The following is a 13,820-nucleotide window of genomic DNA, read 5'->3' as shown; positions in this document are numbered from 1 at the left end:
ATGTTTTCTTTGTAAATGTTTAGGCATGAAAGTTTACTTTTCTGAAAAAGCCAATCGCCAACTGGTAAAGTCAATGAGTCACTGCAGCGGCCATTAGAAGCTCAGGTTCCTATAGAAACAGTCAAACACACGCCTCTGAAATGAGACACAAGGGATGCGCACTTTAGGACTGTACATGCTCATACGGTTTTTTTTTTTTTAGAAACAAAATTTATGAGACAGTTGTTGTCAGATTTCATTGGTGATTTCAAATTTGAAATTTAATTGAAAGCTTGGCAAACAGTTTTGGAGAATTTGATGTTTCCCCATTCAAAGAAATAGGAGCTGCACTTGAATGCCCAAGAGACATTTCAAAGATGGCCGCCAAGTGAAATGACTTGTCTTAAAGGAACTTTGGTCAAAACGCCATTTATTGTTTAAATTTCATGATAAAATGGTCAAAATTTGAAAACTGAGACGTTGTTTCTTATCAGAAATAACAAAGCACAAAGTTCTTTGTGATTATTGGATGGGAGGCACTACAAATAAAGTTTGATGTAGCAAAAAAACAAAACAAAACAAACGAAGACCTGGCAACCCTGGCTTTAACTACAGGTGATTCATAGGATCACATAGAGGCCTGCTTTAACGTCGCTATTTTTTAACTGTTAATACGTTATTGTCGCATTAACTAAATTCAACACAAGAGAGATTTTCTACACAAACAGGAGTTGCAGTCTGAACATGTTTTTCTGCACCCTTTTGATTGACAGGATATAATCAGCCCTAATTATCTACTGTTTTAAACGATAGTGATAATAATAGCCTTTAGTTGGTTGATAATAATAATAATAATAGCTTGTTGGCCGATACATCTGTGCATCTCTATATATATAGGCCTATATATATTTCCATTTTAAAAATGTTATTTAATATGACTCACACAAAATAAAATAATAAAATAAAATGAGTACAAATAACTTCTTGAGATATCCAACAGTTGCTAAGGTAATGGTTTCTACTGCATTTCTACATAGTTGAGTGTTCTTGGTGGTTGCAAGTCAGGAGTGCATCCAAAATTCTCTATTATATTCATTTCTCTATATGACTTTTCAAATGATTTACCTTTTAATATTTGTTCTCTACTGCATCCAGATGCACTTACTCTGGTGGACACTGCAGAAATCTTTCAAGCGAACTGGAAAGTGAAGACAATGTGAAGTGATGTGCTCATTCAACCAGCTGCTAAAAACATACGGTCGGCTAATCGTGATAGATTCACCTGAACTGAGCGGCAGGCCAAGAACAAAGAGAGAGAGAGAAAAGAGAAAGCACTACAAATTATCTTCCTCACAAATAACTTGGTTAAAGACTTTAAAAGTGCATTTGCAACAAAGATAGGCACAAAAGGAAATACAATGAGTGGCATCTGATCATGTGACCCAAACTTTTCTATACATGTCAGTGATTCTCTAAAGCAATCTCTACTGTTTCCCTTCCTCTCTCTCTTTGGCCCAAAATCATCTCTCATACAACAGAGCCATCGGCCTTAGAGCCTGAAATGATAATATATTCTAGCCACAAAGCCATCCGAACAATGCTGCCTAAAGAAAAGACTCTTGCTGCCTTCCTGAGCAGTGCCCAGCCTCAGCCCCGTGTTTTGAGTTTCCCCCCTTCTTTAAATGACAAAGTAAATCCTCCTGGCAACCCCCTCCGAGGGGCCCCCACCCCCATCCTTACCCCCCGAGCTCCTAAGCAGACCAACAAAAGGGCCCATTTGCACGGTGTGAAGGTATAATGCACTTATTAGTGTGGAGAACTCCAAAGGGTCAGAGGAGGGGAACCACCCTCCTGCCCCAGGACAATGCAGGATAGTGGACAGAGCCAGGGGGCTTGGGTGCTGGTCATCTCAACTTTCTTCTGACTTTCATGGAAGCACTGTCTGAACTACGGCTTTATAATTATATTGACGCGAAATGAAAACTCTTTTTTTCCTGATCTATTTCACTATTTCAAATAAACTATAACAAAACTGATTGCCATTGAATGTCACCTACTAAAAAATACATTGAAGGGAGATCGAAATTCTAAATACTTTTAGAATATTCACTTTCTTTTAGAATAGACTTTTTTGAAAGATTAATAGTTTATTCAGCCAGCATTAAAGTGATCAAAAATGACATTTATAATCCTACAAAAAAAAAAAAAAATTGTACTTTAAATAAATGCTGTTCTTTTGAACTTCCTATTCATCAAAGAATCCTAAATAAAATGCATCACGGTTTTCACAAAAATATTAAGCAGCACAACTGCTTTCAACACTGAAAATAATAAGAAACATTTCTTGAGCACCAAATCAGCATATTAGAATGATTTCTGAAGGATCATGTGACACTGAAGACTGGAGTAATAATTAAAAAATTTGCTTTGCCATCACTGGAATAAATGACATTTTAAAATACATACAAATAGAAAATGGTTATTTTACATTATAACAGTTTTTCACAATATAAACAATATTACATTTTGATCAAAGAAATGCAGCCTCAGTGAGCAGAGACTACTTTCAAAAACATTTGCACGGTAGTATGGTTTGATTGGAAACAACCAAATAAAATATTGAAATGGTTTATATTTATTTCACTCTTTGTGCATGCTCAAGATGCATTAACACTTACACTACAAATTCAACATTGTCATACTACATCTCTATGTGTTTTGGGTAATCTGTTGTCAACTGTTCTACACCTGTATTAGTGCTGTCCACTTGTGGCCAACATGACAGAAACTTGCTCTTTTGGTTGTAGTCAGTTTCCCATGGCTCTGGTCAGACTGAAGTTGTTGTGCATGTCTTGAGACATCATCAGTCTTCATAAGTATGGGCTAAAAGACTGGTCAAACCTCCATCCTCTGCCCTGAAGCTCATCCTGTCATTAACCCCCTTCTTTATCCTTCTTTCCGAGCATGGAGACATCACTTTGATCCACGTCTCTGATCTATTTCTATTTCACATTTGGTTAAGGTTCTTGTGACCTGAGAGGAGGCGCCAGGGTGATAAAGACTAAAGGCCGATCACACAGCACCTCATCAGTCTGACGCAGGGTCAGGTAACGTGAAAGAAACCTCAGATGCACATGGGGAACTCATCACTCGCTGCTCTCTGCTTACAGCATGGCAAACAAATGCAACTCAAGATCCACCACCTTTTCAATACAACAGTTATTCTGAAAGCTGGTCTCGGTACGAGGCAGGGTGTGGGACTTTTTTTTGGCTGTAGTCTGCAGAATATTGCGAATTCCTGAGAAAAATTACAGCTTATATATCATCCATAAGGTATGCAAATAACAAAGCGAGCGCCAGTAAAACATTTAGTGTGGGGAATAAATCCGATGCACTCATCTGAACTGAGTAATGCATTCAGCATTTGCAGAAAAACACATTTCTCTGGTGGTACTGGATTTACAGAAAAAGCAATTATAAGTATGTTCCACTATCCAAAGTTATTGAAGAAACGACTTAATTATTTGTGACAAAAAAAAAATATATAAATATAAATTTAGTTCTTTTTAACTGCTTTGCATTAGGCATCTCAAACATGGTGATAGAAAGGCCTCGTGAGCTCTTGACGAGATTCACACATGCCAGACGAAGCGTCTACAGGTCTGAGGCGTTCTGCTAGGGCCAGGTCATATGAAGAGGCCTGGCCAGTGTCTGTTTACTGCAACAGAGCAGATTTACAATATCCAGCCTCCTATCTATCCCGGAATCCTTGGAATGCACTTTGGCCATCAGTACAGGCATAGCGCTATCAGGACAGGGGTTAAAACTCAGTCAGTTTATTGATAAAACAGACTCTATCGCTCTCCCCCTCCACCATTCTTTTCTCTTTCTGCTTTCATCTAAGATATACTCGGGAAAAGACTGGCCATTGGGACTTTTCCTAGTGGGTCAGTCGAGTTGTGGGCTGGTTCTCAATTTAAAGGGATAGTTTACCACAAAAATGTAATCATTTAGGGTGCTTTCACACTTGGTTCAATTGCCTGGTCCAAACCCGAGTTTGATTGTGTTCACAATATATTATTTGAGTCCAAACCTCGGTGCGTTTGGATCATCAAAGCAGCAGCTGTTTATCCCTGTTGCTTGGTCATGACGACACAGGAGAAGCAAGCAAAATGCATAGCGTTGCTCACCTCTCTTTTGGTTTTGCTTCCAAAGCATCAGCACATAGTGGCACTTGTGTCTATCTGCCCCAAATGCATACTGCAAATGTTTTAAAGAACACGGGAGTCAATTTCTGCTTAAGGTGAACAGAAATGATATTTACATTCTCTCTGCTTGCGGCACGTCAGTCACGATTGTCAGAAAAGTGAGTGAGAATACGGACAAACACACAGTTTTATCAAATAATACGTCATCAAAAGCAGTTTGCTTCTGCAATTTAGTACAATTGCATTGATATTAGCAGTGAATCGTATCAGAGTTCACATGAACGTACACACCATTTTTAGTTGAACTCTGGTACGGTTCACGGGTGCACACCTGAGTTCGGACAATGTTCACATAATTAAAAGGAAACAAACTCTGATGTCAATGGAACCCGGGTGCGCACCAAAAGTGCCCATGTGAAAGCACCCATAATCATCCTCGTGTTATTCCTGTATGACTTTCTTTTCTAAGTGTAACTTTAAAAAAAAAAAAAATTTGAAAAATGTCCAACCTGATTTCATGAGGTGGCAATTTCATATAAATTCATGCAACGTGATTCTTATGGAAACCACCTAAAAATGAAAATTATCCCATAATTTACTCTTCCGCCAGAACTCGACGTGCACGGCTGTTACCAGAAGCCAGTGCTCATAGTTTATAAATATTTAAATATCCATATTTTCTTAAAACCCATCGCTTTGCTTCAGAAGGCATTTATTAACCCACTGGAGTTGTATGGATTATGGTTATGACGGTTGGATGCGCTTTTTGTAACTTCAAAAACTCTGGCGCTATTCGATTCCATTACAAAGCATATTTAATATAACTCCGATTGTGTTCGGCTGAATGAAGAAAGTCGTATACACCTTGGATGGCTTGAGGCTGAGTAAATTAGGGCATCATTTTCATTTTTGGGTGAACTATCCCTTTAAGCATGAAGGTCCACCCCTAAATCTAACCGCCAGTGGGGCATAAACAGATCTTAGAAAAACATATGAATTAGATTGTACAAATAACCGCCATTTTGCCAATGCAAAACAGTTACAAATTGCCATGAGAGTGTGTTGGAAATGTCTCAGAGCTTTTTATTTTGTTAATACAGTGGAAGTCAATGGTTTCCAGAACTGTTTGGTTACCAACATTCTTCAACATATCTTACTTTGAGTTCATACAGGTTGAGAATGACATGAGGGTGAGTAAATGACAGAATTTTCACTTTTGGGGGAACTATTATTATTATAAACACATTAATTTAATACAGTTTGTAATATAAGTACAGATTTTATACATTTCTCACAGATTCAACCCAGTGCTCCTTGCTTTAACATTTTTTTGTGCGTAATTATTTGACAATTTAAGGCATTTTAAAATACAGTGAAACTAGATGAAACATCAAGAAATATTTTGTATTACATGCATGTGCTACATTTAATATAGGATTATCTGCTTTGGATTGTGATAGTCTGGCATTGGTCCTTGGCTGCTTTTTACTCCTCCCTGAGGTACAGAAGCTGTCAGAAGTATGGAATAGAAACAGGGCAAGGGATTGAATTGCTGAGAGTAAGAATGGATTTTAAAACTTTCAGTCACAGCAGTCAAACGTACTTTCCAGAACAGTCAAAATGTGAGTCAAACACCTCCTGCAGCAACACTAGTGCAGTAATCTTCTAATCTGGTTTGCAGAGTTCATCTCAATTTTAAGTGTCATACAAAAGCAGAATGGATGACAAAAAATGTAAAAATAAGCCCTGATTGCTTTTGGTATTTAGGGGTAGATTAGTCGTCATGGAAATTTAGTTAGCTGCTCTAAGCTTCAAGTATAATCTGGGAGCAGCGGCAAATAAGAGGGGTTAAAACTGGAGCATCGGCAAACAGAAAGAGACAGTGGCAGGCGAGAATCATTCCACTAGAGAACAACAACAAATCTTCCATGGTCGTCATGGAAACTGGAGACCTGTCGTACGTGTTTTGGAGTTGAGAACATGGGAAAATTTTAATGAAACCACATGTATCACAAACACACACACATGCAGATACATGGCAGAAACAAAGGTTACACAAACAACAGGAAACAAACATAGCAGTGGCACACTTCTTGACTGGGGTCTTTGCAAAAAAAGTTCAGCAAAGAAACCTCATCTTATTGGCTGTATGGGTTCTTATCCTAAGATGGCTTTATGGATATTTGGAAATGTAAAAAGTTGAAGCTACATCAATTCTATCAGATGCATGTGCATCTAATGGGCTCTATCATTTTTGTATTTATGCTGCCTTCACGTGTTATCAGAAATACTTCCCACTTCTGAAGTCGTAATTACGAGCTTGTCGCATTCAATTGCTTAATTGTCAGAAAGAATAAGAATCATGGAGGACACCAGGCAGGTTTATCCCTGCCTATTTACTGGGAAAATCTTATTAAAGCCAAAATTATATTTAGTGTCCCATTCAATGACAACCGCATAAAAATTCACTGCGCCATCTAGATAGTCAGCTTACTGACAATTCTGGAATGTTGGTCAAATAAGGCAATTTTTGCTGTTTTCTCAAATAATTATTCATATATGTAAATTATGCACTACTTTAACGACAAGACAAAACAATGTAGCTGTTGTGGAAAAAAACAAATAAAAAAAATATCAGTCACAGCAGCTATCGTTCTCCCCCAATTAGCCCCCAGTTTCACAGACAAGGCTTAAGCCTAGTCATATACTAAAATGCATGTTTTAGCTGTTTTTGAACTGTAGCAACTTGCACTGACATATCTTAAATAAGGATACTTAAATGTCCTGAACTAATGTCTAATCCTGGCTTAGTCTATCCCCTGTCTATGAAACCAGGTCTAGAAGTAGACCATTAGGCTACCTATTAAGCCTTTCAGTAAGTAAAGTAAAAAAAAAAAAAAATCCCATCACCATGTCCTTTTAGTGCCTGATTATTTAAAGGAATTTTAAAATGGAAGGGGATGCTTGTTTGCTTATGTTCTTTCTTTTACTTTATATAAAAACACTTAAAGTGACCCACACTGACTCTTCTACCTGTTGCTGTTTACATAGCTAGTAGCCTACATTGTGAAATTCAACCATATTTGGAGCACTGGCAATCCAGATTTAGTAATCTGAAAAAGTGTGTATCTGGATAAGGGTGATCCAATCCTATTTTGCTTTGAAAAACCAGCACAGAAGTAAGATGGATTACTTGATACCTGGATAGCAAAACACTGGATTTCCAAATATAGATTTTTCTGATCCAGATTAAACTTTTTGAACAACTGGGATATAAAAATATCCCTGAGCTTCCCAGTACGACTTGAGAGGGCATTTTTTACTACAAAACTATTTGCAATAATTTCGACAGCATGTGAAGGCAGCATTAGTCTTAGTGCCCACCACAAATTCCAGTGCAGAGCAATGTATGAAAATTGTGAGAAAATTAATCAAAAAATGAAATCTCGAGGAAGTGTAACACGACAGGACAAAGCAATATAACAATCCACCTTTACAATAAAGGTACTTAAAATGTCTGAATCTCATTACTAAAATGTTATGTCTCAATATAATATGATAAAATGTTATGTTTACTATAGGATAGTTAATAATATATAGAACACCTACTGCAGTATAATTGGTTGTGATCTAGCCTATATGACAGAGAGTTTACAACTACCACAGTTTCTACACGAGAATACCATACCATACTGTAATATACTATAAACTCATGTAACACTGAAATTGCAGCAGGAGGCCAAGATGGCTACAAATCAAGCAGTTAAACAGTTGTATTTCAAAAAAAAAAATAATAATAATAATTAATGGTAGCCATTCTAGCCATTTTAGCCAAACAACTAGACATGTCCCTTTTTTCAACAAACCACACTGCTTTGGCATTATCACAGTATGACCTGTTTAAGCGAACGCAAAGCAAGTTCGTCACCTGTTTCGCGTTGAAGCTCTCAGCTCCCTGCAACAGTGAGAAAGGTCTCCTCTTGCTTCTGTTTTGGTCACTTTATTCTCCTCTGTCTTCCTATTTTGTTTAGGATGTTTAGCTGTGTTCACCATTGTTGTTGACATAAGAGAAATCCGGCTTCGCATATGGACTGATTCCTGACGTGAAGCCTCAAAATGATTGTCAGGCACACAGCGCCTCAAAATCCTTTTGACTGGCTATCAAAGAATGTAACAGCAGCACTTTTATTTCATTTTACAGAGTAAAAATCAAAGTATTTTTATATGTCATTTATCTCAGGATAGTTAATTCTGTGATATCTATCAGGGAAAGACAATTTCCTCCCTAATTTTTAATTAAAAAGTCATAACTGTCTTAAACCTGACATATGCAGAACTTCTCCAATATAGCACACTTGCAAATTCTGTCCCTGCAAACTCACTTTCATCTGCCTCCAGTTTAAGACCCCTTGCCATCATCCTGCTTCACATGTAATGGACAGTAGCCCTAAATCCACTTACACCATCCCATGAATGCACAGAGAAAAACGAACCCACATGACAGCCATAGAGGAAGTTGTGGAATGCTCAGAAATGAAGAGTTAGAACAGAAAGAGAGATAACAGAGAGGATCTGACGATAAATAAAACATGAACATGAACAGAGAGGGTACCTGTCCAGAATATAGATGTCTTTCCCCTGTCTTTTACCTGTCAGAAGAACTAAAAAGCTTATTGAGGATATAAGCCCCCTCTCTCGCTGGAGCCTGGCCCTCCCTGATCCACTATCCTGTGATACAAATCAGTCCCTCATCCATCCACATCACTTAGCCTATCTTTTATGTATTTCCTGTGAAATCACCTCTTCCTCATTTATTTGAAAGGTCAGGTGTCTGAACAGTGAACAAAGTGGATGTTTGGAGTGAAAGGAATAACAAAGTCATGTGTACCAGGATAGGGAGGCTTTTAGGGCCTGTTGTTCAAAAAGTTTAATCTGGATCAGAATGATCTGGATTTGGAAATCCATTGGAAACCCAATGTTTTGCTATCCAGGATCAGACAATCCATCTTACTTTTGTGCTAGTTTTTCAAAGTAAATTTGGATTGGATCACCCTGATCCAGATACACACTTTTTCAGATTAATCTGGATTACTAGTGCTCTACAGAGCGCCTAAAGGGACATGGTGAGAGAAAGAAGATGGGGAAAAAAATATTTCAATGCTTTTGAATTCTCTCAGAAAACTTTAGCGTAGCGTTCACCAAGAAGACAGGTTCATCTCTTATGATTGTCCCAATGTAGTTTACAAACAGTAATAAAAAACCCCACTTTGAATTAAATATAATATTTCTGTTTGATATTTACAGCATCTCAAATCTCTTTTTTACTTTACAGTACCGAAAGGCTAAATATGTAGCCTAATGTCTACTTCTAATTTATAAACCAAAAAAGTTGGGAGACTGTACAAATTGTGAATAAAAAAGGAATGCAATAATTTACAAATCTCATAAACTTATATTTTATTCACACTAGAATATAGATACATATCAAATGTTGAAAGTGAGACATTTTGAAATGTCATGCCAAATATTGGCTCATTTTGGATTTCATGAGAGCTACACATTCCAAAAAAGTTGGGACAGGTAGCAATAAGAGGCCGGAAAAGTTAAATGCACATATAAGGAACAGCTGGAGGACCAATTTGCAACTTATTAGGTCATTTGGCAACATGAATGGGTATAAAAAGAGCGTCTCAGAGTGGCAGTGTCTCTCAGAAGTCAAGATGGGCAGAGGATCACCAATTCCCCCAATGCTGTGGTGAAAAATAGTGGAGCAATATCAGAAAGGAGTTTCTCAGAGAAAAATTGCAAAGAGTTTGAAGTTATCATCATCTACAGTGAATAATATTATCCAAAGATTCTGAGAATCTGGAACAATCTCTGTGCGTAAGGGTCAAGGCCGGAAAACCATACTGGATGCCCGTGATCTTCAGGCCCTTAGACGGCACTGCATCACATACAGGAATGCTACTGTAATGGAAATCACAAAATGGGCTCAGGAATACTTCCAGAAAACATTGTCGGTAATCCACCGTGCCATTCGCCGTTGCCGGCTAAAACTCTAAAGGTCAAAAAAGAAGCCATATCTAAACATGATCCAGAAGCACAGGCGTTTTCTCTGGGCCAAGGCTCATTTCAAATGGACTGTGGCAAAGTGGAAAACTGTTCTGTGGTCAGACGAATCAAAATTTGAAGTTCCTTTTGGAAAACTGGGACGCCATGTCATCCGGACTAAAGAGGACAAGGACAACCCAAGTTGTTATCAACGCTCAGTTCAGAAGCCTCCATCTCTGATGGTATGGGGTTGCATGAGTGCGTGTGGCATGGGCAGCTTACACATCTGGAAAGGCACCATCAATGCTGAAAGGTATATCCAAGTTCTAGAACAATCCAGACATCGTCTCTTTCAGGGAACACCTTGCATTTTCCAACATGATAATGACAGACCACATACTGCATCAGTTACAACATCATGGCTGCGTAGAAGAAGGATCCGGGTACTGAAATGGCCAGCCTGCAGTCCAGATCTTTCACCCATAGAAAACATTTGGTGCATCATAAAGAGGAAGATGCGACAAAGAAGACCTAAGACAGTTGAGCAACTAGAAGCCTGTATTAGACAAGAATGGGACAACATTCCTATTCCTAAACTTGAGCAACTGTCTCCTCAGTCCCCAGACGTTTACAGACTGTTATAAAAAGAAGAGGGGATGCCACACAGTGGTAAACATGGCCTTGTCCCAACTTTTTTGAGATGTGTTGATGCCATGAAATTTAAAATCAACTTATTTTTCCCTTAAAATTATACATTTTCTCAGTTTAAACATTTGATATGTCATCTATGTTGTATTCTGATTAAATATTGAAATTTGAAACTTCCACATCATTGCATTCTGTTTTTATTCACAATTTGTACAGTGTCCCATCTTTTTTGGGATCAGGTTTGTATTACTCTAACAGTTAAACTTATCAAGAGCAAAATAAAAAAAATTATGTATGTATATAACATGAAAATATTTTGCATTTCTTGACCACTTTTAAAGTTTTATTTCATTTTTGTTCCTGAAATCCTGATGGGATCAGTATATTCCAGATTCTTTGGATCAAAGGTATCCCCATCTTACTAAAAAGTTTTGAACAATACAAACTGATGATTTTATCCAGATCAAAACCAAGATTGGATTTTGTGATCTAATCTGATTTCAGAATCCTTTTTCCCTTTTGAACAACCCATTTTCAAGATTTGATCCAATCTGATAGCTGAAATCTGATAAGATTACTTTTGAACATCTGGGCCCCAAATTCCAACCAAATTCCAGAAACTGAATTAAAAGGTAACAATTTAGAATACCTTCATTAATGAATAACTACACAGGAACAAATGAGTAATGCATTATTAACACTCTAGTAACTACTATTAACTAACAAGAAACTCTGATTAATGAATTAGTAAGTAATAGTGCTCAGTTGAATGTGGTAGTTCACTATTAGTAACTACTGTTTTTTTCATACCTCCCAGAGAACTACTAAGAACTACTCAATACAGGTTCATAATTAATGTGAATAATGCATAATGTATAATTAATTCTAAAGTAAAGATCATAGTAACCCACTAGTAATGACTGAAGTATTACCAAATCCTTAGAAGGAATTAATAATAGTTTGGATCAATATTCTAAAGTGAGAAACATGATAACTCTCTAGTAAAAGAAAATAAGTAAAAGAAAATGTATTTGACCCCGTTTCTGTGCAGCTAGGGTTGTACACTACTGGGATCTGTCACAGTCAGCATAGAGAGCACACATACACTATGTTTGTCACAGTGGAACACAGCCAGAGGGGTCTAAAGCTCTCCTGGGGCTAATTACTATTACTTCAGCCTCAGGAGAATATTTAGCTCAAAGAATACTCCATATAAACACACACAGCTAACTATCGTTCTCACACACTTGCAAACAACGTTCAAACTCCATATTCTGCCATGTTGAATAATCCACACACATGCACAACTCAGCAGCCATCACAAAAACATCACCCAAGCTGCTTAAGCTGCATGAAACAGAATCCATGTGGAGTGTAGTGAATGCAGCAGTGAATGAAACAACCCCATGCTCACCAGCTCATCCCACGGGCCTCATCCCTTTATCTTACTTGTAGCTTCTGTCTTTTGTCTAGAAGTGTTAATATCCCTGACTGTGTAGCTCTAACCTCGGTAGTCCAGCTGTGAGGGGATCAATACCGTACCCCAGTTCTGCTCTAGGTTATGTAAACGCCTCTTGAACTTTACAGTAAAAACACCAGGCTCCATCCCTGAGCTCCACTAAATGTTTTTCTTTTTTCTTAAAAGCCAACTATCTGACAAGGTGAGGCGGCATCCAAAAGTCTAGGTCGACTCTGCTGTGATCAGCTGGGAACATTGATTTTATGTCAAGCTAAGAGCCAACCCTGCCAGGCACAGTTGGGCTGGCTGCCTCCTTCAAGTTGAACTCTCCTGCTTGTTTGTTTGTTTAAAGAGGCTGATCGATACAGACACCCCTTAGCATCACTGCAACACAAACAGCATCAGAGAAACCACATAACTCTTTCACAAGGGCTCCACATCTCCTCAGAGTTACAGGGTAATCTCCTTACAATTCTTATAGATATTTGTATGCATTTTTTTGTTGTTTAGATTAACTACAAATCACTGGTCAGAACGGAACAGATTTTGTGAATGAGGCACAATCTAATTGCAGAACATTCATTTAATTATTTACTCATTAAATTATGGAGAAACCTTATCCATAAAATATATTTTTTAAATGAAATGCGGATGGAGATAAGGTAAATATATTTTATAATATTATATATTATTAAACATATTTACTAGTTATATGACTTATTATAATTTAATACATCATAAAGTCAAATTAGCTATAAGTGCTTTAAATAAATGTAATTAAAAAAATTATTTTATATAGAAATTAATTATGAAAAAGATCAAGTATGCCATGAATTTAAAATAACATAAACCTTTACATAAGGTGTTTAAACAAATAATTTATGCTTTAGATGTTTTAAATATGTTTATTCTATGTGTTTCAGGTTCTAAAGTGTGTTAAAACCACATTATACTATGCACTGCACATTTCAGTAAAAAAAGTATTTAATTTATTTAACATGATTACAGCCAGACATATTACAAAAACAAAAGTCATTTAGTATAAATTCTTAAGCTAACAAATACACATTACAACTTTTTACAGTCTATGTACGGATGCATTTAAAGGTCCCACTTTATATTAGGTGTCTTTACTATGTACTAACATTTAAATTAATGGTTTGATACAAAGCACTTATTGTGTACACATGTTCTTACATGGTTCATTACCTACATGTAATTACATCTGTAATTACACTTTTGATCCTTCTCTTACATTCCACCTCAATAGCAGCAAAAGCTTTTTGCAATGCAACATGAACACAATAAATACATTGTACTTTTTTAATGTAAGTACATAGTAGTTCAAGACATCTAATATAAAGTGTGACCCATTTGGATACTAATGAGATCACAGATCATAATAAAAGAGAAAGACAGCAGCACACACAATGCGGTTTGGGATATGATTGAGATAAGTTCTCCTCTACAACCCC

The sequence above is a fragment of the Chanodichthys erythropterus genome, chromosome 14 (assembly GCF_024489055.1).
Source record: "Chanodichthys erythropterus isolate Z2021 chromosome 14, ASM2448905v1, whole genome shotgun sequence".
Classification (NCBI taxonomy): Eukaryota; Metazoa; Chordata; class Actinopteri; order Cypriniformes; family Xenocyprididae; genus Chanodichthys; species Chanodichthys erythropterus.
Note: the sequence above shows the minus strand (reverse complement) of the source record.